This window comes from Pleurodeles waltl, chromosome 7 (assembly GCF_031143425.1).
Source record: "Pleurodeles waltl isolate 20211129_DDA chromosome 7, aPleWal1.hap1.20221129, whole genome shotgun sequence".
NCBI lineage: Eukaryota > Metazoa > Chordata > Amphibia > Caudata > Salamandridae > Pleurodeles > Pleurodeles waltl.
Window position 1 is genome coordinate 701,873,534 of NC_090446.1, and position 26,490 is coordinate 701,900,023.

At 45.9% G+C, this 26,490-nt stretch overlaps 1 long non-coding RNA gene across 1 annotated transcript in view; it reads right to left on the minus strand.

Moving 5' to 3' along the window:
- Positions 1–25,196, minus strand: part of LOC138247308 (uncharacterized) — an 88,424-nt gene extending 63,228 nt beyond the window's left edge. Inside the window, exons 1-2 of the long non-coding RNA XR_011194427.1 lie at positions 25,058–25,196; positions 23,208–23,249 (exon numbers count right to left, since the gene is read on the minus strand). This is a non-coding gene — a long non-coding RNA (uncharacterized lncRNA). The remainder of the gene's footprint in view (positions 1–23,207; positions 23,250–25,057) is intronic.
- Positions 25,197–26,490: the final 1,294 nt, after the last annotated feature.

Sequence of the window (26,490 nt, forward strand, 5' to 3'; positions counted from 1 at the left end):
TGCATGGAAACACTTCTGCATCCTACAGCACGCCGTGGGACATCTTCTGACCAAAGGCGAAGTTCCTGGCACCTTCCGTTGTTGCAGAATCTTTGGCTTCTTCCACCCAGAGGCAGACCTTTTACACCTTCATCAGGGGTTTAGTGGGCTCCTGTCCCCCCCAGACACGTGCGTGACTCTTGGACTGGGTACCCTTCCTTTACAGGTCCTCAGGTCCAGGAATCCATTTTCAGTGCTTTGGTAGCAGTTGTGGTTCTTGCAGAATCCCCTATCTCGACTATACTGTCTTTCTGGGGTAGTAGGGTAACTTTATTCCTACTTTTCAGGGTCTTGGGGTGGGGTATTTTGGACACCCTTACTGTTTTCTCACAGTCCGAGTGACCCTCTACAACCTCCCATAGGCCTGAGGTCCATTTGTGATTCGCATTCCACTTTGGAGTATATGGTTTGTGTTGCCCCTAGGCCTATGTCTTCCTATTGCATCCTATTGTGATTCTACATTGTTTGCAATACTTTTCTTACTGTTACTTACCTGTTACTTACCTGTTTGGGTTTGTGTACATATAATTTGTGTATATTACTTACGTCCTAAGTGAGGGTATCCTCTGAGATACTTTTGGCATAAAAGTACCTTTATTTTTAGTAACTCTGAGTATTGTGTTTTCTTATGATATTGTGCTATATGGTATAAGTGGTATAGTAGGAGCTTTGCATGTCTCCTAGTTCAGCCTAAGCTGCTTTGCCATAGCTACCTCTATCAGCACTAAGCTGATAGAAACACCTCTATTCTACTAATAAGGAATAACTGGACCTCGCACAAGGTGTAAGTACCACAAGGTACCCACTATAAGCCAGGCCATCCTCCTACACACACACATCTCCATACAACCCTGTCAAATGCCTTGTGCCCCAGGTGTACTCACCTGTTGGTCTGGAGGCCCATACAGCTGCCCATACCATGGTAGGACGCCATCCACCAAACGCTCCTACTCCTACGAAGTGAAGGCAGGGGCTTTTTCCCCGGTCACACGGGCCATGGCAGGATCCAGACACAGGTCACAGCAACACACGCAGTGTAGATGCTGCCCTGTGGAAAGGCAGGAATTGAGGTTATGGACAGAAAATGGCGTTCACGTCTGTTGCAGTGTACACCGTCAATGCCACCGGTGATCCCCATTAGACACTGTACTCCATAGAGCCCTATGTTCTCTAATGAAGAATAGCACGGCGGTGCAAGACCTCCTTCAGCCATGACGTGCCATGCCGGCAGAGTTACCTCACTTCCACCTGTCCCTACATACAGGACAGGCGGTTGAAATTTTATGGTGGTGGACAATATTCAGATAATCGAGAACTGCGTCATTTCCATTTTTTGCACATACATTGCCATTCACAATGTCCCATCACGTTCCTGCTCTATGTACACTGAGGTGGTGGTTCCATTGTTTAAATTGTGTGTACTCATTCTTGTGTCCCTTGGATATCTACCACTGCGGAGGAATCAGAAGACGAGATAAGCACCTGTGTACAGATCCCTTGTGGACTTAGCTACAATGGAGGAGAGGAATATAATACTCACCTATAGACTGGACAGGGCCACAATCACAGAGCTATGTGCTTAATTGGAGCCTGATTTGATATCAGCTATCCGTCATCCCATTGGGATCCCTCCTCTAGTGCAGGTTCTATCAGTGCTCCATTTCCTGGCAACTGGTTCATTCCATGTGACAGTGGGCTTGGCAGCAGGAATGTCACAGCCAATGTTCTCAATCGTGCTGGCAAGGGTTTTGTCCGCCCTGGTGAAACACATGTGCAGCTACATTGCTTTCCCCAGGTGGAAGATTTGGCCACTGTGAAGGTAGGATTCTTTGCAATGGGACTTATACCCAACATTATTGAAGTGATTGACGGTACATATGTTGCGTTTGTCCTCCACCAGCCAGAATGAACAGGTGTTCAGGAATTGGAAGAGTTTCCACTCAATGTGTAAATGGAATGCCTGGCTGACCAGTACATCTCCCATGTCAATGCCAAGTATCCTGGGTCGGTGCATGATGCCTTCATCCTGAGGAATAGCAGCATTCCACATGTGATGGCACAACTACAGAGGCACAGGGTGTGGCTAATTGGTGAGGCTGAGTCCCCATCCAATGTATGTCAGTGTTGACCCCATACCATTGTGTAGGGCTCATGTTGTCCCTCAATACTTGCAGGTGACTCTGGCTACCCAAAACTATCGTGGCTCCTGACCCCTGTGAGGAATGCCAGGACAGGGGCTAAGAATCGTTATAATGATGCACAAGGGCGAACCAGGAGAATTATTGAGAGGGCCTTCGGCCTCCTGAAGGGCAGGTTCAGATGCCGCCATCTAACCAGTGGATCCCTGTGCTCTCACTCGAGAAGGTCTGCCAGATAATAGTGGCATGCTGCATGTTGCACAACCTGGCTCTTAGATGACATGTGCCTTATCTGCAGGAGGAGGAGACTGGAAATGCCCCTGTGGCAGCAGTGGACGCTGAGGACAGTGAGGATGAGGAGGCAGAGGATGAGGATGTGGACAACAGAACATCAGTTATGCGTCAGTACTTCCAATGACACACAGGTGAGACAGTGGAACTGACCATTCCTCTGATTATTGATGTGTCCTGTGTGGCTCTAGCAGGATGGCATTCACTTCCTTTGCATCTCTACTTACTGTCACCTATGGCTTCTCATTTTGTAGATGTTGGTGATATGACAACAGTGAACTGATGTGATGTCTACAGACAGATACAGGTCTTAAAATGTATGCTATCACAGTGTTCAGATAATTTGCACAAGATATAACTGTTTCCATATATGCACATTTTCATCACATAAAACACTTTCACTTAGGTTGTGTTCAAGGGTGTTTATTGTAGTGCAAATAATTGACGAAAAAGTGCAATGGAATGGGGTGATGGTAGAGGTTAGTCCAGGGTATTGTTACAGTCTGTTTGTAGAACAGGTCCAGTGTCCAAGGGGCCAAAGGAAAGGGAGCAAAGGCAGTTCAAAGTGGACAAGGTGACAAGATGGGACACAAGGTGTACATTCAGTAGGGTCTCAATTCCTGGCGGTGATCTTGGTCCAGGCAAGTTTCTCTGGTTTCTGTCTGGGTCGCAGGGAACATTTCCGGGTGGTTCACCTTCTGCAGGAGAAGGGGTGCTGGTGGCCTATGGGTCCTGTGGCAGGGCCTCCTGCCCACTAGCTGCAGCAGAAGTGGTGAGCTGGTCAGTTGACTGGCTAGTGGTAGAGGCCCACTGGTGTGCTGTCCATTCCCTCATGATGTTGGCCGTGTCTGCCAGCTCCCCTGCTATGGAGACCATGGTGGTGTTGAGGGCCTGCAAATCCTCCCTGATCTCGTGATGGTGTACCGCCTGCAGCCACTTGTTCTTCTGAATGTTGGTTAGGATCTGGCCCATCTTGTCATGGGATTGTTGGTAAGCCCCCAGGGCATTGGTGAGTGCCTCCTTAAGAGTCAGTTCCCTGGGCCTGTCCTCCCCTTGGCACACAGCGGTCCTCCCAGTGTCCCTGTTCCCCTGTGCCTGTGTCCCCTGAATGGAGTGCCCACTGACCCCAGGTCCCTGATTGTCTTCGGTGTGAGGTGTGGACTGGGGTCCCTTTACAGGTAGGCACACTGCTGATTGACGTGTGCTGGGGACAGAGGTGTGGGAACGTTGGGTGGGTGCTGTGGTGTTGGCTTCTGATGGGTGAGGCTCTGTGGTGGACTGTGAGTGGGCTGGGGTGGCCGACTGGCCAGTGGTCCCTGATGGGCCAGGTAGTTCATCCAGATCCTAAAGTCCAGAGTTACTGTCATCACTGGGGGCGACTTCTGTTGGGGGACTGGTTAGTGATGGCACCTCCTCGCTGCTGAGATTGGCTGGGGCACCTGTGGGGATGCAAGTGATGTATTATACTTCATGTCTGTGACATATTGTACAACCCATGCTTCCCCTCCATTGTTGTGTTGCCCTGCCACATTTGTTTGTGCATGGTGATGCATTGTGTGCATGTTAGTTCTCCATGTTGTGCTTGCTTTGGTGATGGGTGTCCATGCAGGGCTGGGAGGGATGTACATGCATTGGTATGGCATGCAGGGCTTGGCGTTGGGGATAGTCATATGTGTAGATGTAGTGTGTGGAATTGAGTGGAGTGATGGGAGTGAGGGTGAAGGGGTGAGGTGGCATGCAAGTATGGGGGGTGATAAGTAGTAAATATTGACTCACCAGTGTCCAGTCCTCTGGCTACTCCAGTGAGTCCCTCGGGATGCAGTATTGACAAGACTTGCTACTCCCATGCTGTGAGCTGTGGGGGAAGAGGTGGAGGTCCACCGCCAGTCCTCTGGATGGCGAGCTGGTGCCTTGCTGCCACGGAACGTACCTTCCCCCGTAGGTCGTTCCACCTCTTCCTGATGTCGTCCCTTATTCTTGGATGCTGTCCCACGGCGTTCACCTTCTCCACGATTCTCCGCCATAGCTCCATCTTCCTGGCAATGGATATTTGCTGTGCCTGTGCTCCAAACCGCTGTGGCTCTACCCTGACTATTTCCTCGACCATGACCCTCAACTCCTCATCTGTGAAACAGGAGTGTCTTTGTGGGGACATGGAGGTATTGTGGTGTTTGTTGTGCAGAGGGTGTTGAGTGATGTGGTGGGGTGTGGGATGTGGGGTGCATGACGGATGTATGGGTGTTTGTGGTGTGTGTGTGTAGTTGTCTCAGTGGTCTTCGTGTTAGTCTTGTGTTGCTTACTGGTATTCATAAAGGGTGGTGTGTAATGTGGGTGTGTGTTTTATAGTGCTATGGGTGGGTGTGTGGGTGTGGTGTGTGTATGAGTGTCAGGTGTGTGTGTTTAGTTTTGGCCAATGTTGTTTTGTATTAGGGTGGCCATTCTGAGCACGCCATTTGTGCCGTCAATGGTTTACCACCATTGAATGTCCACCGTGGTGATTCGTGGGTCATAAAGTGGTGGACTTTGTTTTGTTGACGTAACGGTACAGGTGTTTGTACCGCCAATTTAGCACTGATCTTTGGGCTGGCGGATTTGTTTTTGTGGCACTATTCTGTCCGTTTAGTGTGTGTGTGTTATAATTTTGCGAACGGATATTCGCCATCGCAGCGGTATGTTTACGCCCATCACCGTGGCGGTAAGTGGGATTTACCGACAATGACATAATGAGGGCCAAAGTCTCTTCCTAACAGACTCACAGGACTGGAATCACAGACCACAAATTGGTGCAGATCCTCAACTGTTCCTATTTAAATTGGTATGTGTTTTGTATTTGGGTTTACCAAATGCTGTTTTGCTACCCCTACAAGCTGAACTATCCTTCCAGAAAGGGGAAGATTAGGGACTTCTGCAGATCTAATAGGGGAACAAGTTGCTCCAGTGTCAACCAGAAATGAAACATTGTGACCCATAACACTCCCATTCACATGAAGACCACGCTGATCGACCTCCAATGAGGCAGCCAAAACACACTCTTCTTCTACTGAACTTTCACTCATATATTTTTCACTCATTTCATCATCATGAAAATCTATCAATGCGTATTGTGTGATTAACTGATTTACATTTGATCTTTGGTTTGCGTTCTGCTGAGGAACCATTACCTGTTACTGTGCCATTGGAGCTTGTGGAATCTGCATTTGCTCTCGGGCCTGAATTTGCTGTTGGGGAAATCGTACTTGTTGCTGGGGAACCTGCATTTCCACTGCTCTAGTAGGAACATTCATGTTTCGATTTTGAGGCCTTTGAACTCTTTGATTTTGAAATTGACTGTTGTCAAACATCTGCGCAACACCACCACCTTGCACCAAATTATTTACATTATTATAGGGACACTCCTGTTTCCAATGTCTGATGTTGCCACAGGCATGGCAAAGAAGCATTTTCTTCATATTTTGAACATCAGCCATATTAACATTCAGGTCTACTTGAACTCCACAGCCTCTGCCTCTGAACTGAGGCACCATATTTTCCTGCTGTGGTGTTCCCTTGCTTCCAACAGCAATCATCATTCCTTATGATGCCTGCATACCCTCTGCATCAGCACATTTGATTTGCATCACCATTTCCTTTTCACTTAGTCTTTTCTGCTACAACTCAATTTGGTCACTGCAGTATTTTGTGTAATACAGTACTTCATCAATCGGTATTCCATGCCAGCAAATCAAAAGATTCCGAATCATGTTGCTAATTTCAGGCATCAATACTTGAATAAATCTGAACACAAAATGAATCATGTCTCTTGGTTCAATAATCTCTGTACCACTGCATTGCTTTAATGCTTGCAATAATCTTTCATAATAAGCATGACTAGACTCCTTTGTCTCCTGAGCTGTCCTGTCAATCCTTTGCCAATCAATATCTTTGGAGGAAACTCAAGTTTTCAACTATTCAATCACCTTCTAATAACTTTTCATCACCTCTTCAGAAGGCGCACCTGATACTGCATCCCTTAGCAGCTCACGTGTTGGCCAATCAACAATCTGCTTACACTCAACCCACAAGTCTGCAGGAACCAGAATTTCAAATAAAGTGTTCAAATCTTCCCACAAACACTTCACAAACTTGACAAACCTCTTCATTTGCTGGTACCATTCCAGTGGTTTTTCCCTCAACTTTGGGTAATCATTAATAAATGACAGTATGGCCCTCATTACAACCCTGGCGGTCGGTGTTAAAGTGGCGGTAATCCCACCAACAGGCTGGCAGTAAAAATAATGGGATTTGGACCATGGCGGTTACTGCCATCCAAAACCGCCACTTTAACACACCGACCGCCAGGGTGGTATAGGGCACTGGGCTGGAGACTTCGGACTCCAGCCTGGCGGCCACCACAATCCCCCCCTCGGGATTACGGCCCAGCCTACCGCCATGGTTTTCGTGCCAAACATACCACCACAAAAACCATGGCGGTAGGCACTTTTAGTGCCAGGGAATGCCTTCCCTGGCACTGATAGGGATCTCCCCCAGCCCCCTCTCCAGAGTCCTCCTCCAACGTCCCTCTCCCGCCCCCGCACATATACACACATGCACACATGCATACCCACCACTACCCATGCATGCACACATATATACCCACACACTGCCACACACACAAACATACCTTGTCACACACATGCATTCACAACACACAACACATAGTCACTCATTCACGCATGCATCCTACGTGACTCACACCCACATGTACGCATCCCAATACATACACACCCCACCCACATGCACACAACACCCCCATCCCCCTCTCCGGTCGGAGAACCCGACTTACCTGCTTGCAGGGAGTCCTCCGGCTGGAGACGGTCCGCGGCGCTGCTGTCAGCGGCAGCGGCCACCACCAAAACACTGCCAGGCCATATCCTTGCTCCTGATACGGTCGGCGGTGTTTTGCTAGCGTGGCGGTGCTGCTGTCAGCAGCGCCGCCTGTCCTGCTATTTGATAAAGTTTTGTTTTGACCAATGACTTTGTGTTTCACCACTGCGCATATTAGTTGCTCAATGTTCACCAGTAGCACATGGTATGTTTTGTTCAGTTGAGCCGCCTATTGGCTTTGACATGGCATTAGCCATTACTTTCTGTATTCAGTTTAGCCGTCTATGGGCTTTGACATTGCATTAGTCATTACATTCTGTATTGTGCCTATTGGCTTTGACATGGCATTAGCCATTGCTTTCTGTATTCAGTTTAGCCGCCTATGGGCTTTGACATTGCATTAGTCATTACATTCTGTATTCTGCCTATTGGCTTTGACATGCTGTATCCAGTCTAGCCGCCTATTGGCTTTGACATTGCATGCCTATTGACTTTGACATGATGTATTCAGCTTAACTGCCTATTGGCTTTGACATGATATTCAGCTCCGCTGCCTATTGGCTTTGACATGATATTATACATTGCATTTTATATTCAGCTCAGCTGCCTATGGGCTTTGACATGATATAAGACATTGCATTTTGTATTCAGCTTAGATGCCTATTGGCTTTGACATGACACTAGACATTGCATTTGATATTTAGGTTAGCTGCCTATTGCCTTTAACATGACATTGCATTTGATATTTAGGTTAGCTGCCCATTGCCTTTAACGTGGAGTTAGACATTGCAGTTGAGAATAGTTCTGTATTTTTCCAAGCTGTGTTTTTGCACCAGAGAACCAAGATGTTTTGCTACTAGACCTGATAAGAGAGAGTACATGGGCGTTGTTTCTCTTCCCTTGAGCTTGGGAACAGGAGTAGTCTTGGAGACCTGGCCAGTCTCCAAAAGGCTTGCTCAGTTTCCCAGGTCTGAGAGGAGGGGGCACACCTTTGTAACGAATGTAACAGGCTGCAGAGAGTCAGATTCGAATCTGCCGGACCTCGTGCTGGAGCTTGGCGCCAGTTGCCAGCATCCCGTGTGGGTAGATGACACTCTTTCTCGCGGCTGACAGGGGTCTCAGCTTGCAGACCTTAGAAAGATGTAGCTGTAAATAGTTCCTACACGGTGAAGTATTTGTTTTGCTTTGCATACAATATCTTATAAATATAACCTGCTGTGTATATTGCAAACTGATATATTTTGTTTGATTAACGCGGACTTGAAAGCTACTAATTCGTCATTCATTCATAAACATTGTGGTTGGGGAAGAATAAAATAACAATAAAAGTCTTCTTTGACCTCTAAAGTGCATTTCTGTTGTGTTATGTTAGTGCTTAGAAACTAAATAAGAGGAAAGCACTACAATTGGTACCTGGAGTCGTGGGGTCGGTCATTAAGAGGTGATTAAGAAGGGGTTTGACGAGTTAGTAGATTTCTAAGTGCACACTTTAAAAGTGTAATTGTTTTTTGTTGTTTGGAGAATTACAGAAATTGTTTTCTGTTTGGGGAATCACAGTAGCACGGCAGACCATGTCTGAGAATACATGTGTTGATGAACTGCCTGATGGTGCTAAGAAAAACTGTGAATTGTTTTCTGTTTGGGGAATTACAGAAGAAAATGCATGTGTAGCTAAAATGCCTGATGTTGTTTTGAGAAATAATTCCCGTTGTATATATGTAGAAAACGTGTGTTTTGGAAGTAATGATGACAGAAAGGTCTGGATACCTTTATCTGCTTACAGAGAAATGCAGGAGAAATGTAGGAAGTTGGAACATGAAAATAGGAATTTACGTGAGCAAATTAGCCAGGATACGATAATTCAAAATAATGCTGAAAGTTATAAAAATGAAGAATCTTTCTTGTCCCATTCCAGTAATGAGGGGGTTAAGACAGCTCCGAGCTGCACTGAGTTTCCGTGTGAGCCAGGGTTTTTGGCAGCCAAAATGCATTCCTTAACTGATAACACGAAGGAGAGAGACCAGAATGTGATTTACGAGTTACCGTTGCAAAATGCACAAGTAAAACGAAAGATTTTAGAGCAAGACACCCCGAGTTTCATTAGCTTGTTTGATTTTTGGAAAAAGAATAGCCCTCATTTGAGAGAAATCCTAACACTTTTGTACATGGTCACTGTGAAAAATAATATGCAGCTGCGCGCTTGTGATTTGGCAAATGAAATAATGCAGACTTTAGGTTTCTGCGCAGTGCAAGAAGGAAATACTTATGTACATGTAACTCAAGAACAAGGAAAGAAAATAGTGCCCCTAGCTAGAATCATACAATGGATCTGGTACTTGCAAGACAGGGCTAGAGTACCACAGATAAAAGAATTACCGATGAAGTTGTGTGCACCATTTGAATTCGTGTCCACTGAAGATAAAAAGCATGTTTGTTTTACTAATGATTCATTGACTGAAATGTTGCTTTCTGGCACAGTAGAAGGAACAGCGTTGTATAATGTGTGTCAGATTTTAAAGCAAGAGCTACGTGAGATGTGTCATTTTTATGCTGATTTTTGGTTCTTTGATAATGTTTTAGCCACATGGCTTGTACCTAACTGGTTCAATTACCTTGCAGATGTTAATCAGAAAAATTCAGAGAGAGAAGTGTTCACCCAGAATTCTGCCTTAGTGGGGATGGCTATGTGGGTGCCCCAGAAATGTGAAAAGGCCACTTACAGGTGGGCAGAGATGAGAGAGATGCCCATTCCCCTAGATTTGATAAAAACTGTGCAGCATGCACAAAAGCAATCTGTCATGCGAGCAGTCACAGAGCAGTTGGGGAGAGGAAAGTTACCAGAACAGAAATGGCAAATTGATCAGGTTTTAGGGAGAGTGATTGCTGCAAATTACCAAGGAAAAATCGAAATTATGCTGATACCTAGAAAAGAATCTGATTCATTCATACAAATTGGAGACAGAATGGCCCAAATTGACAAAAGTGCAGTGAATGGAGGTTTGGTAAAGAATGAGTCTGCCCCAGCCCTTCTGACAGTGCAAGAAAAGGGAAGCTGTGGCGCAGCAGATAAAAACCTCAGTGCTGATGTGTGGGCTGAAGCCCCAAGTGACCCTCCAGAACCTGCAGAAAATATAACAAAGGGCCTCAAAAACGTCCTGCTGATTATAAAACAGGGAAAGAAAGAGGAAGGGTGCAGTTTAAATGAAAAATGTTATTTGCAAGAAAAGTCATACTTGTTTCTTTTGCAGATCCTACCACGTTTCGCCACTGTCCCTGAGTGTGCTGTGTGGTCCCCCTTCCGGTGTGTGCGTGTGGGGTCGGGGAAGGGACCGAATCCCCAACCTGAACCTGGCTGAGTAAAGTGCCAGCACCATGGATCCATTTTGCGCAAACTGCGCCTTCAGTTCAAGTTCAACTTGTTTGCTGTGTTTTTTTTTTTTTTTTTCCCTCTCGTATGGAACTCTGACTTTTGCTTATCTTCCAGCAAACCTTTCAAGTGGACCGTGCATCTTTACATGAGTAGAACTCATGCCACATCAAATTGCTAACACTGTTGAATTAGAGACTCATTCAAAAAAAAAAAAAATTGCCCAGTCTTTTCTATGTAGATGTATCTGATGTGAAAAGGTCATGAAATCAATGTGTTAATTCACTTCTATTGCTTTACAGGGATTGCTTTGATCATAATGTTTTTTTGTGCTGATGTTTTTTTTTATGTTTGTTTGAAATATGAGATATGTGAAACAAAAATTCATTGGTCAAAGGGCGGAATGTCCTGCTATTTGATAAAGTTTTGTTTTGACCAATGACTTTGTGTTTCACCACTGCGCATATTAGTTGCTCAATGTTCACCAGTAGCACATGGTATGTTTTGTTCAGTTGAGCCGCCTATTGGCTTTGACATGGCATTAGCCATTACTTTCTGTATTCAGTTTAGCCGTCTATGGGCTTTGACATTGCATTAGTCATTACATTCTGTATTGTGCCTATTGGCTTTGACATGGCATTAGCCATTGCTTTCTGTATTCAGTTTAGCCGCCTATGGGCTTTGACATTGCATTAGTCATTACATTCTGTATTCTGCCTATTGGCTTTGACATGCTGTATCCAGTCTAGCCGCCTATTGGCTTTGACATTGCATGCCTATTGACTTTGACATGATGTATTCAGCTTAACTGCCTATTGGCTTTGACATGATATTCAGCTCCGCTGCCTATTGGCTTTGACATGATATTATACATTGCATTTTATATTCAGCTCAGCTGCCTATGGGCTTTGACATGATATAAGACATTGCATTTTGTATTCAGCTTAGATGCCTATTGGCTTTGACATGACACTAGACATTGCATTTGATATTTAGGTTAGCTGCCTATTGCCTTTAACATGACATTGCATTTGATATTTAGGTTAGCTGCCCATTGCCTTTAACGTGGAGTTAGACATTGCAGTTGAGAATAGTTCTGTATTTTTCCAAGCTGTGTTTTTGCACCAGAGAACCAAGATGTTTTGCTACTAGACCTGATAAGAGAGAGTACATGGGCGTTGTTTCTCTTCCCTTGAGCTTGGGAACAGGAGTAGTCTTGGAGACCTGGCCAGTCTCCAAAAGGCTTGCTCAGTTTCCCAGGTCTGAGAGGAGGGGGCACACCTTTGTAACGAATGTAACAGGCTGCAGAGAGTCAGATTCGAATCTGCCGGACCTCGTGCTGGAGCTTGGCGCCAGTTGCCAGCATCCCGTGTGGGTAGATGACACTCTTTCTCGCGGCTGACAGGGGTCTCAGCTTGCAGACCTTAGAAAGATGTAGCTGTAAATAGTTCCTACACGGTGAAGTATTTGTTTTGCTTTGCATACAATATCTTATAAATATAACCTGCTGTGTATATTGCAAACTGATATATTTTGTTTGATTAACGCGGACTTGAAAGCTACTAATTCGTCATTCATTCATAAACATTGTGGTTGGGGAAGAATAAAATAACAATAAAAGTCTTCTTTGACCTCTAAAGTGCATTTCTGTTGTGTTATGTTAGTGCTTAGAAACTAAATAAGAGGAAAGCACTACACCGCCTTACCGCCGTCTGCTGGCATGACCGTCGGCGGTGTTCCCCCAGCATTCTGGTGGAATACTGTCGCAGTCATGACACCGGCAGACGGCTGGTAGCCATGGCAGCGGTATGTAGGCGGTCGATACTGCCAATGTTGAAATGAGGGCCTATGTCTCTTCTGCTCCATGGAGCATAAACAAAATTCCCTCCCTTTTTCTTCTGTTCTCTTTTCTTTGCCCATCTGCATTGCCATTTATCTAATCCTAACATTTGAATGCTCTGGATTAGTTCTTTAATGTGAGTTTTCATTGCAGGTGATCTAATATTTGCAATGTCTCTTTGCAGTTTTCATTGCAGGTGATCTGATATTTGCTGTGTCTCTTGAATTGAATTCTAATCCTTATCTCCTCTTTACCTGTTTGGATTTATTCATCTCAATTTCATATTTCTCAGCTAAATTAGATAATTTCTTTTAAACCTGTCCTGCTCAAAGTGTAACATCCTTGTACATAATGCACAATCCATTTCCATTGTAATATTCTAATCTGTACAATTCAAATGTTCCCTCAATCATTTAATTCAATTGCAATTTTAGTCTAGCCATGTTCAGTGTCATTCCTCCCTCAGGGGTGTATTTCAAACCTGACCCTTCATTTAGATTGTCTAACCATTCAGTCAGTTGTTGTGCTGATAACCGTTGTAACTGGTGAAATCTACTGTGCAGTCAACGATGCTTACATTCAAGCACCAGTACAAAAAGAGAGGTCAAAAAATTGTTAAAATTGGTTATTCATCTCGCAGTCAACATCATAATTTAATCAGTATAATGAAGATGATGAATGAATGTTCGGGACATCGTTCCAGAGGGTAGGTCCACAGCTTGGACCAATGACATAATCTGTCAATCTGAGTCCTAGGAATATGCTTCCCAAGAGGCCTGTTCTCAAATTGGGGATGGGTGACCTGACGTAACCAGTGTACTTAAATGTAAGTGACCGGTTTCTCTACCCTAATAGAGGTGACTTTTCTTTTTTGTTTGTGAAGATGAAGCGCCAATGGATCCGGTTGGACCGATAGACGCGAAACATGTTGACCCGCTCTTAAAGGCCCTATAAAAATTTGGAGTCCTTAGAGATTGTATTTTGTGAAAGTAACATGAGCATTATACTCTATATATGACTTTCAATTTTTGTTTTTAATCTTGGTCTTCATCTTCATTATACTGATTAAATTATGATGTTGACTGCAAGATGAATAACCAATTTTAACCATTTTTTAACCTCTCTTTTTGTACTGGTGCTTGGATGTAAGCATCGTTGACTGCACAGTAGATTTCACCAGTCATGATTAGATGAATATGGTCTAGAGCCCCCCGTTTGGGGTGTCCACCAGGCATTGCAGCACCAGCATGGTGTGGAGCATTTCTCGATGAAGATACTAGTCGTCCTTTGTGATGCTTGAGGGCTCTCGCTCCTGAGACCAGTGGTCCCCTAGGATGATAGTTCATTTTTGGAACAGTGTACCTTAAATATTTGAGTAAAGCTTCATCAGCCAGAGCGTTCACAGTGGTGCATCGTCAGTAGACAGCAGCATCAGAACAGTGCAGAACATGGGCTGCACATAGGGCAATTCAGCAGTTCAGAATTAGTAGGGAATATTAGTACTGAATAGCATACGCAAATGTGGCAATTAGAAAGGATGACTTTATTTTTCAGAAGATAGCTAAACAGAAGAGGCATACAGAAGAAACAGCAGCACCCGCCTGGGATCATGAGTGTGTCAAGACATGCTCTAGCAGAATAGCTAAAAGTTTCAAAGTTCCTCACTAATTAGAAATATCAATGGCCCTTCAATTGGTCCTTTAGGTGGGCTCATCTTTAGCACAGATTCGGCATCAAATTGTAACTGCTGACACCATCAAGTTTGCAACTATTCTAGATTTTCTCAGAGAAAGCATTTAGGCCTTCATTACAACCCTGGTGGTTGGTAATACTGCCAACAGGTTTGCGGTAAATTTTGCAAAATTATGACCAAGGCGGAAACAGTTCAGACAGACAGCCACTTTAACACACCAACCGCCAGGGCGGAAACAACAGGCACCACAGCAGTAACCCCCTACAGCCAGACGGAAGACAATGTTCCGCCCACTGAATGAAGACACTCCAATCTGCCACCTTTTCCAGGGCGGTACCAGTGACATCAAAAGCCTGGTGGAAACACTGCACAGATGGGAAATGACTCACCTGTGGAGACTCCGGGAAGAACCATTCCGCCATGGAGCCTGAGCTGCACTTCTTACCAATGCTCTTTTACATGCTGCTCCACTACAAACACCAACTACGGCGAAAACAACCACGGTGAGTACAACTGTCTAGCACACGGGGAACGGGAGGAGGAAAAAGAGAGTGACACACATGCAACACCACCACCCCCAGCACCATGCACCATACACACATAGAGCTGCAGTAACATAATATATACACCCTGTACACCTCAGGAATAATGCAAGGACAACTACTATAGATTAAAAATAGGGTAATAAGATAAAATAGTAGCAATACGTGCATCCAAAACAAAACGTATATACAGATTTACAAATGTAGGGACAGTGCCCAGTCCTCAATGTCCGTGGACCACATTACAAAGTCCGAGGCCCCACTTCACTCCTGCACCAACATAGAGAGAACACTGCAGGGGTATCATTTGGAAAATAGGCAGGCACCTCAGGGGGCGGGGAATGGAGGGGCACCTCAGCCAGTAAATGGAATAACACCACTGGTCCTGGAGGGGGCAACATGCCCATTGCTCTTTGTCCTCAGGAGTGCAAGGCCACAGTCTCTTAAGTGGGTGACTTGCCCACTGGCAATGGAGGGGGCATTGTGCCCTGTGATCTTCATCCTGGGGAGGATGGGGTGAGTGGATGGCATCTCCACTGGTTCTGGAGGGGGCATTGTGCCCTGTGATCTTCATCCTAGGGAGGGTGGGCTGAGTGGATGGCATCTCCACTGGTTCTGGAGGGGGCATTGTGCCCTGTGATGCAGATCTTGGGGAGTGCAAGGTCACAGTCTCTCAGTTGGGTGTCATACCCACTGGATTTGCAGTGGGGAGGCCACACAGCAGCCCATGGATGCTGGTCTACAGAATGTCCGCCAGCGGTGACGGCTGCTCAGTGGTGGCAGTGGTGCTGCTGCAGCTGCTGCTGGTGGTGGTGAGGGGAGGCTCCAGCCCATCCCCTGCAGCCTCGGACGGCTGCCCACTGGTGCTGCTTCTGGTGGGAGTGCTGGTGGCGGTGCTGCTGGTGGAGCTGGTGGTGGGGGGAGGCTCCAGCCCATCTCCTGCAGCCTCGGACGGCTGCCCAGAGGACACAGGGGACGTGTGCATGGATGTGGGGGTGGTGACTCCAGTGAGGTGTGTTCTGATAGGTGTGCTGGTGATGGGGGTAGTGTATGAGGATGTAGTGCTAGCAGGTGTGAGTGGAGACGCAACTGGGAGGGAGGTGAAGAACGAGGAGGAGGGGGCCACAATGAAGGCAGTGGATGTTGGTATGTCTGCATCTGGATGGTGTTTGTGTGAGTGCCTGTGGGATGAAGTGTGGTGCTTGTGTTTGCCTGTGCCACTCTTGTGTGTTGTCCTGTGTGCATGCTCGTCTGCCTGTGTGCTTGGGATAGGTTAGGGTTGAGGGGAATGGGATTGGGTAAAGGAAGTTGGAGGGGGTAGGGTGGAAACAGGGACAATGGCTGCCATCAGAGAGGAGGGCAGAGCCTGGATTGGTCTCTGCTGGGCCGCCAAACCAGTGTGAATGCCCTCCAGAAATGCATTGGACTGTTGCATTTGGGCTGCCAGCCCCTGGATGGCATTCACAATGGTTGACTGCCCAACAGAGATGGATTGCAGGAGGTCAATAGCCTCCTCATTCAGGGCAGCAGGGCTAACTGGGGCAGGGCCTGAGGTGCCTGGGGTGAAGGAGATGCCCACCCTCCTGGGTGAGTGGGCACGGGCAACTCAATGAGGGGCTGCTGGGAGGGCAATGCTGGTATGGGGGTGGCAACTGTACCTGTAGCTGGAGTGGTCACAGAGGTGTCCGCCACCACCAGGGAGCTTCCATCGGAGGAGGTATCCATGTACAAACTGTGCCCTCCAGTCTCTGCCGTGGTGCTCCCCTCATCCTCTGTCCCACTGATGCTCTCAGTGTTGGTAGACTCTGCCTCCTGGGTCCACTGCTCCTCCGCCAGATGATGCTAATGCACATAAGGACAGGATGACAAAACAAAAAGGGGGGAGAGACAAAGGATACACTTGGTCAGTGGCGGCACCAACACCACCGTTGGTGTACACAACACACTCACACACAGGGAACAGCCCTACGCACTAGGCAATGCACTACCAGATACAATGCTAGTCACCAGGCTATGGGTAGGGACACATACTGCCAACTGCAGCATACCTGAGACCCACACACCCCTGCCCAGTCGTGGATTCCTACTAGCTAGGTTGGAGGAATTTCACATCAGAACCCAGGCCAACATGGGACTTACTCTGCTATGTCAGGCCTGTCCTAGGGGCACCCACAGACATACATCCCCCACCCGGATACCAACCCACCAGGCGTAAGTAGAAATGAAGGACACTGTACTCACCCCCTTGTTGCTGCTGTGATGCCCCCAAGCACCCATTCACCTCTGGATAGGTCACCGCCAGTATGCAGGCCATCAGGGGGTCATGGTTCAACGGGCACCCCTTCCTCATTGGTAGGCCATCCCCAGCTGGGCCTCCACCGTCTTCTGTGCCCAGCATCTCAGGTCCTCCCACCATTTCCGACAGTGGGTGCTTTGCCTGCCATAGACCCCCAGGGTCCACCCATCCTTGGCGATGGCACGCCATATACCCTTCTTTTGATGGGCGCTGACCTGCAGAGAAATACACACAGGAAAATGTATTAGTCAGACCGTCCTGCCTGTTACACTCATTGCCCACCATAGCCCTTCCAATACCCATTAGCACAGACATGTCCCAGCATACATGCTGTACACTGCCCTGGGCCCATCCACCAACCCCCCCACATGAGGCCTTCACACACAACACTCCATGCAATCATGCCCCATGCATCGTGCTCACAGTATACTCACATGTTGGTCTGGAGGCCCATACAGCAGTTGGTACTGGGGTAGGACCCCATCCACTATTCGCTCCAACTCCGCCGAGGTAAAGGCAGGGGCCCCTTCCCCAGTCACACGTGCCATGGTAGGTTCCAGACACAGGTCACAGCAGCACATGCAGTGTAGGTCCTCTCCTGTTGAAGGTCAGGTAGCAAGTGAGTGAACAGAGAAAATGGCGTTCACGTCCGCAGCGGTGCATACCATCACCGCCGGTGTAGATCACTATTGGCCACTGTACCCCATAGGGTCCAATGATATCCAATGAGGATTTGCATGGCGGTTTCTGATTGCCTCCTACAAAGGAGCACAATGTCAGCGGAATTACCTCATTTCCACCTGTCCCTCCATACTGGACAGGCAGACGCCATTTCTAGGGGTGGGGAGGCCATGGATCCTAACTGCATCACAGTTCATATTTTTATAATCTGGAAATATTTCACCAAAATATTGTAACAATCAAAATATGCATTGAACTGAAGTGGTTACAATGTACAGATAATGACCAACTGCTCACTATTTTACCCCATAGATTGCAACCGCTATGGATGAATAGAAGATGGAAACATCCCCCCGTGTACAGACCACTGGTGGACTTGGCAACAATGGAGGACAGGCACATTATACTGAACTATAGACTGGACAGGGCCACAATCACAGACCTGTGTGCCCAATAGGAGCCTGACCTGTTATCAGCTATCTGTCATCCCACTTGTGCAAGTGCTATCCTTGCTCCATTTTCTGGCAACAGGTTCATTCCAAGTGACAGTGGGCTTGGCGGCAGGAATGTCACAGCCAATGTTCTCAATAGTGCTGACCAGAGTGTTGTCTGCCCTGATTAAACACATGTGCAGCTACATTGTTTTCCCCAAGGTGGAGGATTTGGCCACAGTGAAGGCTGACTTCTATGCAGTGGGACATATCCCCAACATCATTGGTGCGATTGATGGGACACATATAGCATTTGTCACCCCTCCCGACGAAAAGAACAGGTATTCAGAAATCGAAAAAGTTTTCACTCTTTGAATGTGCAGAAGGTGTGTTTGGCGAACCAGTTTATCTCCCATGTTAATGCTAAGTATCCAGGCTCGGTGCATGATGCTTTTATCCTGGGGAATAGCAGCATCCCAGATGTGATGGCCGAACTCCAGAGGCACAGGGTTTGGCTAATAGGTGAGCCCTGGTTCCCACCCAGTTGATGTTGGTGTTTGGCTAATAGGTGAGCCCTGGTTCCCACCCAGTTGATGTTGGTGTTTGGGTATGGTGTTTGACATAAGGGTTAGTGTGTGGCTAACTGTTGTCCCGCGATATTTGCAGGTGACTCTGGTTACCCCAACCTCTCATGGCTACTGACCCATGTGAAGAATCCCAGGACAAGGGCAGAGGAACGTTACAATGAGGCACATGGGCGAACAAGAAGGATTATTGAATGTACATTCCGCCTCCTGAAGGCCATGTTTCGGTGCCCCCATCTAACAGGTGGAACCCTGTGCTACTCACCCAAGAAGGTCTGCCAGATCATCGTGGCATGCTGTATGTTGCACAACCTTGCCTTGAGATACCATGTGCTTTTTCTGCAGGAGGAGGAGGCTGGAGATGGCTGTGTAGCAGCAGTGGACCCTATGGACAGTGAAGATGAGGAGGCAGAGGATGAGGATGAGGACAACAGAAGTGCAGTTATTCGTCGATACTGCCAATGAAACACAGATAAGACAGTGTTATTTCACAATTCATTGACAGTTTGATGTGTGACATTGTCACTGGCAGGCTGTGATTTCCTACTGATATGGCCACTCACTGTACCCACTGGCATCTCTTTTTGCATATGTTGGTGCCCCACTATTGCTCCTGGTGTGTTCACTTCAGGCAACTACAGGACTTTCCAATGTAAACATTACTGTACAGTTGAATTGCAATTTAAGAACCTTGTTAAATGAATACATTTTGAAATCATTTGACATACTCCATACTTGTATTTTTTCTAAGTGTGTTTATTGCAGTGCTCTGAGGAAAATGGGGAAGTGCAATGGGCTGGGGTGATGATGGAGGAAAGTCCAAGTTAGAGTCCAGTCTATTTGTAGCACAGGTGCATTGTCCAAGGGGGCATAGGAAGGGGAGCAATGGCAGTTCAAAGTGGACAGGGTGACAGAGTGGGACACAAGGGTGACATTCAGGAGAGTCTTATTTCCTTGCGGGGGTCTTGGCAATAGTCTCTGGCCTCTGTCTGGATCACAGGGAACATTTGCGGGGTAGTTCTCCTTCTGCAGGGAGAGGGGTGCTGGTGGCCTGTTGGTCCTGTGGTGGGGTCCTGCCCACTAGCGGCAGCGGAGGTGGAGGGCTGTTCAGTAGTTCGGCTAATGTCAGGGTCCCGCTGGTGTGCCACTGCCTCCCTCATACTGTTGGCCATGTCTGCCAGCACCCCTGCAATGAAGACCAGTCTGGTGTTAATGGCCTTCAGATCCTCCCTGATCCCCAGGTACTGTCCCTCCTGCAGCAGCATGTTCTCCTGCATCTTGCCCATGATCTGGCCCAGCGTATCCTGGAAATGTTGGTATGCTCCCGGGATTGGGGTGAGTGCCTCCTGGAGAGTCGGTTCCCTGGGCCAGTCCCCCCCCTGGCGCACAGCAGTCCTCCCAGCTTCCCTGTTGTCCTGTGCCTTTGTCCCCTGTACCATGTGCCCACTGCCACTGACCCCAGGTCCCTGATCGTCATGGGTTTGTGGGGTGCATGTAGCGGTAGACACACTGCTGATTGACATGTCCTGGGGACAGACGTATGGACTTGCTGGGTGGGTGCTGTGGTGTTTCCTGAGGGGGGGGGGTGCTCTGTGGTGGTGTGAGACTGTGCCTGGGTAGCCTACTGTCCGGAGGTCCCTGATGGGCCATGTTGGTCATCCAGATCCAGGCGACCAGAGTTGCTGTCATCACTGTGGGCCTCTTCTCTGGGGTTGCTAGATGTTGCTGGCACCTCTTCTCTGATGAGATTGGCTGGGATACCTGTGGGGATGTAAAAGCAATGTTATTGTTTCTGTGTGTGACATATTGTGCATGGGTGGGTTGCCCTCTATGGTTGTTATTGCCCTGGCAGCTTTGCCTTGTGTGTGTTGTTATTTGGTGGACTAGCTGATTGTCTTTAGTGTGCATGCTTTAGTGATAGGTGTCCATGCAGGTCTGTGAGTGGTGTCCATGCATAGGTATGGCATGCAGGGCTTGGAATTGGGATGAGTGGGATTTGATGGTGGGGTGTGTGGGAGGTGGTGGAGTGATGGGGGTGAGGGTAAAAATGGGGGTATGTGATGGCATGCAGGTCGGGGTGATAGTAATAGAGATTTGGCTTACAAGAGTCCAGTCCTCCTCATACTCCAGCCAGGCCCTCAGGATGCAGTATTGCCAAGACTTGCTCCTCCCATGTTGTTTGTTGTGGAGGAGGAGGCGGGGGTCAACCGCCAGTTCTCTGTACAGCGAGTTGATGTCTTGCTGCAACGCACCTTCCCCCGTAGGTCGTTCCACCTCTTCCTGATGTCATCCCTTGTTCTGGGGTGCTGTCCCACGGCGTTGACCCTGTTCACGATTCTCCACCATAGCTCCATCTTCCTAGCTATGGATATCTGCTGCACATGTGATCCATATAGCTTTGGCTCTACCTGGATGATTTCCTCCACCATGACCCTTAGCTCCTCCTCAAAGAATCTGGGGTGTCGTTGTGGTGCCATGAGTATAGTGTGAGTGGTGTGGGTGAGGGTGTGTAGGGTGATGTGTTGGGGTGTGTGATGAAAGGTGCGTGGGTGGTGTATAGGTGATGGTGGTATGTGGCTCTGGTTGTGTGAGTGCTCTTGCTGTCTCTCTCTTTTGGCAATTATTTCTAGTCTTAAAGGGTTGTGGGTAATGTGGGGGTGTGTTTTACAGTGGTTTGGGTGTGTGGGTGTGGTGTGTGTATGTGTGTCAGGTGTGTGTAGTTTGAATTATCCAATGTGGTGTTGTTTTGTTTGATTGTGTGTATTCTGAGCGCGGCGGTATGTACCGCCAATGATTTACCACCGCTGAATGTCCGCCATAGTGATTCGTGGGTCATAATGTTGTGGGTGTAGTTCTGTTGGCGTAACGGTGTGGGTTTTGATACCGCCAGTTTATCACTGACCTTTGGTGTGGCGGAATTGTGTGTGTGTCTGAAGTGTTGGATTGGTGTGTGTGTCATAATATGGTCAACGGATATCCGCCGCGGCAGCGGTATGTTGGCGGCAGTCAGCATGGCAGTAAGTGGGATTTACCACCAATGTCATAATGAAGGCCTTAGTCATTTCAATGCTTTCGTACAGTTTCACTAAAATATTATATTTTCTAGTTGATTGTTACATCGGGTTCCTCTCTCATGGTACACAGGATGAACTAGACATTAATCACAAGAAAATTGTAAATGTCCTGTATTGTTCGACAGCTAGAACAAATATTAATACATAGTTAACATTGAAACATACTCCTCGTCTTCAATACAATAGGAAATTCAACATGTCAGCAATCCTAGGAAACAATTCAGGTCAGAGGGAACAGAATAAGCAAGTAATTTTCCTCTACTGCTGCTAGAATGAATCTTAAGGCATAGTTCAGCTAAGAAAGCCTAAATACACAGTAACATATGTAATAAACATATAAAACCTATTGGGCACCTTACAATTGAAATCGCATATGCAGAGCAAATTATTTAATAGCAAACATCATTTACTACATATTAGTACAACTTAAACATGGATTTATTTTTCTGCACACATGTAACTCATGTTAATAAAATCAATTTATATCATTTAATACTTATAATATTATTAATTTCTACTGTTTCTTCTTAAATATATGTGTGACGGGCCGGGCTGGTCAGCCCACACAATTCCCCTACTAGTGCTGGCGCTATCACTGGGGACCCGGAAGTCATCAGACTTCTAGCTAATCCGGGCACCGCAAGGAGGTCGCGGCGGGAAGACGGAAGTTTAAGAATCCCGACATCGGTTTTCCAAGGAGAGGAGCCAAACAAGGAGGAAGACGGAGGAGTGGACGAGAACGCAAGCAGAAGGACCGGAGAAACCCAGGAGCAGTACGTCCCAATCGGGGATGAGGAACCAGGGAGACCGAGGAACCAGCTGTCCCAATCAGGGATGGGAGGAGTGGAGAGATCCGGACGTCGTTTGTCCCAATTGGGGACAGAAGAACCAGACTCTGGGAAGCGGAATGCAGCAGCCCGCCACGCTTCTGGAGAAGCGTGGCATATCCAGGTGCGTGGGAGTAGCTTGGGCAGGGGTAGGGAGGACGGGTGGGGAAACAATAAAGAGGGACTGAAGGGGACAGCACTACAAGTATAAAAGACATGGGGAAGGTGAGGGGATTAGCAGAGAGGGGTGTATAAAACATGATACGAAGGATTGTAGTAATGGCTGGAGAATGAGAAAAAGAAGTAACTAAATAGTGCGATAGAGAGACACAGAAAAGAACAAGAAGAGATAACGGAAAGAAAAGAAGCCAGAGAGAAAAAGTAAAAAGCAACCTCCTAACAGAGAAGGGAAAGCACAGGAGAGGTGAAAGTAGAGAGAGAGAAAGAGAAAGAGAAGAGAGGAAATAGAGACATGAAAGAGACAATAGCTGAAGACGGAAAGCCAGAAACAGTAAACCAAGGGAAAAACACAAGCACTTACCAAGACTCTTCTTCTTCTCTCCACATGTGCTTCCCGAGAGACCTGAAGGAACAGAAAAAGAACAAGGAAAAGACTGTGAACCACCACCTGGACAATAAGCACGGATATTGAAAGAACAACAAAAGAAAGCCATCCATTCTAAAATATCACTATATGCAACCAATAAAATAATCACTATCAGTGTACCAGACGCTCTTTGAGTAGTTATTTGCGCCATCCCTGCAACAATATGTTTAATATAAATTCATGTCAATAATTCACTCAAATATAAATGCACAGTGTCTTTGTGTTAAAACGTAATCTCAAAATAAGAATGGCAGCCACATTGTCCACCATCATTTATACGTGCACATTTTACTTTTCCATGTTAATTTCTCTGTTAGGCTTTTAAATTAAGGTTTATAAGTCACCATATGCCAACTTCTATACCACTAATGTACTACTAAAATGTGATCTCTGTCAGTGTACACAAACTTTCCATGGGAAATCTAAATCCTGAAGATTAACTCACACATAAAAATGCATGAGTAAATGTTTTTAGCAATGTGCATCCATGTTTTGAGAATTACAAACAAGGATTTATACACTGAATTTAAGCAGCTTGCACACAAAAGTTAAACTGAGGTGGGCAATTGTCTTTGAGAATGAAGCTCAAGGTGTTCTAAAAGAAAATCTAAGCCAATGTAAACATAAATATTGACTGCGTTTAGTTATCCCAACATTATGGAATTTTATACTTTTGGTCGCTAAAAAATAGGTTCTGTCTTTTGCACTGGAAAAGTATGAAATGTATTCAATTGAAGCATATGTACATTAAAAATATAGGGGGTTATGTGAATTGCTCGTGTAATGGGACTTAATTATCTAAGCTGACTTGGAATTTTTATTTGACAGGCAACTTTGTTTTGATTACTCATATTTACTACCTCTTACATTAGAAGAAACCAAGAATTTACAACAATCAATCTATTTGCTGGTGTTTTTCAGAAACATGTGAATCTTTTCACTACAAGGAACTTCTGCATGAGAAATTCCTACTCCTGAGGTTAGGTGTGCAGAGCTATCGCAAATTTTCTGATGCAGCTACTAAAAGGATCCATTATTAACCAAAATACAAATCCTATTTAGTTCATTCCCGTGGCAACGTGTAGTGTTATACTTCAAGAACAACTATATTGTGCTTTTCCAGTCCTCTGAAGCTAGAGCAGTGACATTTTTGATTTTCAAAACTGTTGTTGATAATGTCTATGTGTTGGATCCACGCATAAAATTTTACATGAGAAGTTTTCAACAAGGAAGATGTTTTGTACCTCAGGGCTCACAATGATATACAGATTTTGAACTGTGTGCTCATTAGAAACCAGTTAATGATACACTGCAATCTGTGATTTTATTTCAACACAGGAGGCTAGCATTATGCATTATTTTTTGTTTACTCCTTCTGAGCAGCAAAACCATTCAACGCTTGCATTTAGAACTTTAACCAAATCATAATAGAAAAAAGAATGTTCATTTCCATATAAGCTGTGTATCCTCCATTTTCTCCCTCTTCTTTTTGCTGCTTCATAGCAGATAAGTATATGATATAATTATTAGTTTATGCATGTCTGACTGTGTCTATAAAAGGTTGGATGGTATTTTGAATGGCATTACCCAATTTACGGGTAAGGATGTGTGAGAAATAGTTTGTTTTGGTAATTTTATTATAGACTGCTTTATTGTATGTTCTTGTAAAATGACAGTAAAATATGGGGCAATTTCAAATTTGTTGTAAGCGTTGGAACACTGTGGGACAGGTAACATGGCCCATCTTTAATTTTTTTTCTCAAAAATAATAATAGCAGACTTACTCTTGGGAAGCATTTGAGTTCAGGCGGTTGTGAGCGTGCACTGTGGAAATGCGATGACTCACATTGTTCTGCCCGTGCTTGTACAATAGGCCTTAGTGTGGTGCGAGTCGCTCTGGTGACATTGCCCGGGGTCTGAATATGGCTGGCAGGACGCTAATGCTCTGATTATGCAGCAGATTAATACGAGGCGTGAACGTCCTGACGTAGGTCGGCATTTCACTTCCTCGTTAGGATAACGATTGGGCTCTTTTTAAAGAAAAATAGCCCTTGTTTTACAAAGAAAATGTTCTTTCGAGAGCAGTTGGCTCTGCGAGCCCGTTCCCATAGGCAACAAATCACCATTGAGTGATTTGTTGATGGAACTGTTACAACGCTGACAGGAGAGCGCTATTATGATCGTTTTGAGTCTTGACAGGCGGCAAAGTATAGCAAAATTAGAAAATGTCAGAATTAAATAGAGAAGAGGTCAATCAGAAGGATTTAATAAAGAAAATTGTCTCTGATGAATTAAAGAGTGTAGTACAGGAGTCTGTGAAATAGTCTTTAGTCAAAAGGAGAGGTAAGGATGAGGAGTAATTTTACTCATTATCAAAAGAAGAGAATCAGCAAAGAGGTCCTGGAGAAAAGTGTCTTTCTAAAAGGAAACACTTACAAGAGATGACAGGTGGAGATGATTCCAAGGCTGCTCACAAAAGAAAGGTACCCTACCCGGTACAAAAGACAGTCTTTTGAAGCTGAAAGAGATCATTATTCAGATGAGAGTGCGGTGATGGTGAATGATAACAAAAAAAGTGAGAATTTAGATGAATACATTCCAGACCTAGAGTATAAGGATGGTCTTAAAGAGGAGAGTGATACTAATGGTAGAGGAAAGGTTAAAGAAGGTATAACACATCTTTTTGGCAAAAAAGTATTTAATCTGAAAGATATCAGACATCCGAGAGGGAAGGAATGGTGGCGGTTGGATCATGTTTTTGAATATATAAAGGTGAGGCTACGTAAGCTGTTGGAAAAAGATTAAAGAAATGTGATGAGGGAGGAGTGTTCTAAGCCTGTCATTGATGAAAAGGTATCCATGACACCGAATTTAGACCCAGAGATTATAACTTACTTATTTAAACTGGGTAAAGATCAGAGGAAAGGACTGGAGAAGTCCTTAAACCAATGTCAAGATAAAGTACTTGACATTCTTGGACCATTGGCCAAGATATTTGATACGGTGGAAGAGGCCTACTTAAAGGAAAAAGTCATAGATTTGCATCTATTACTTGGTTGGTGTCAGAGAGCCATTTACTTTTTGGGTAATGATGATGCAGGACTTTTAGCAGAAAGGAGGAAGACAGTGCTGATGTGTATTAGCCCTAAATTAAGTGAATTGGCAAATAAAGAATCCCCCGAGGAGGCTTGTGGCCTACTTTTTGGAGAAGGGATGA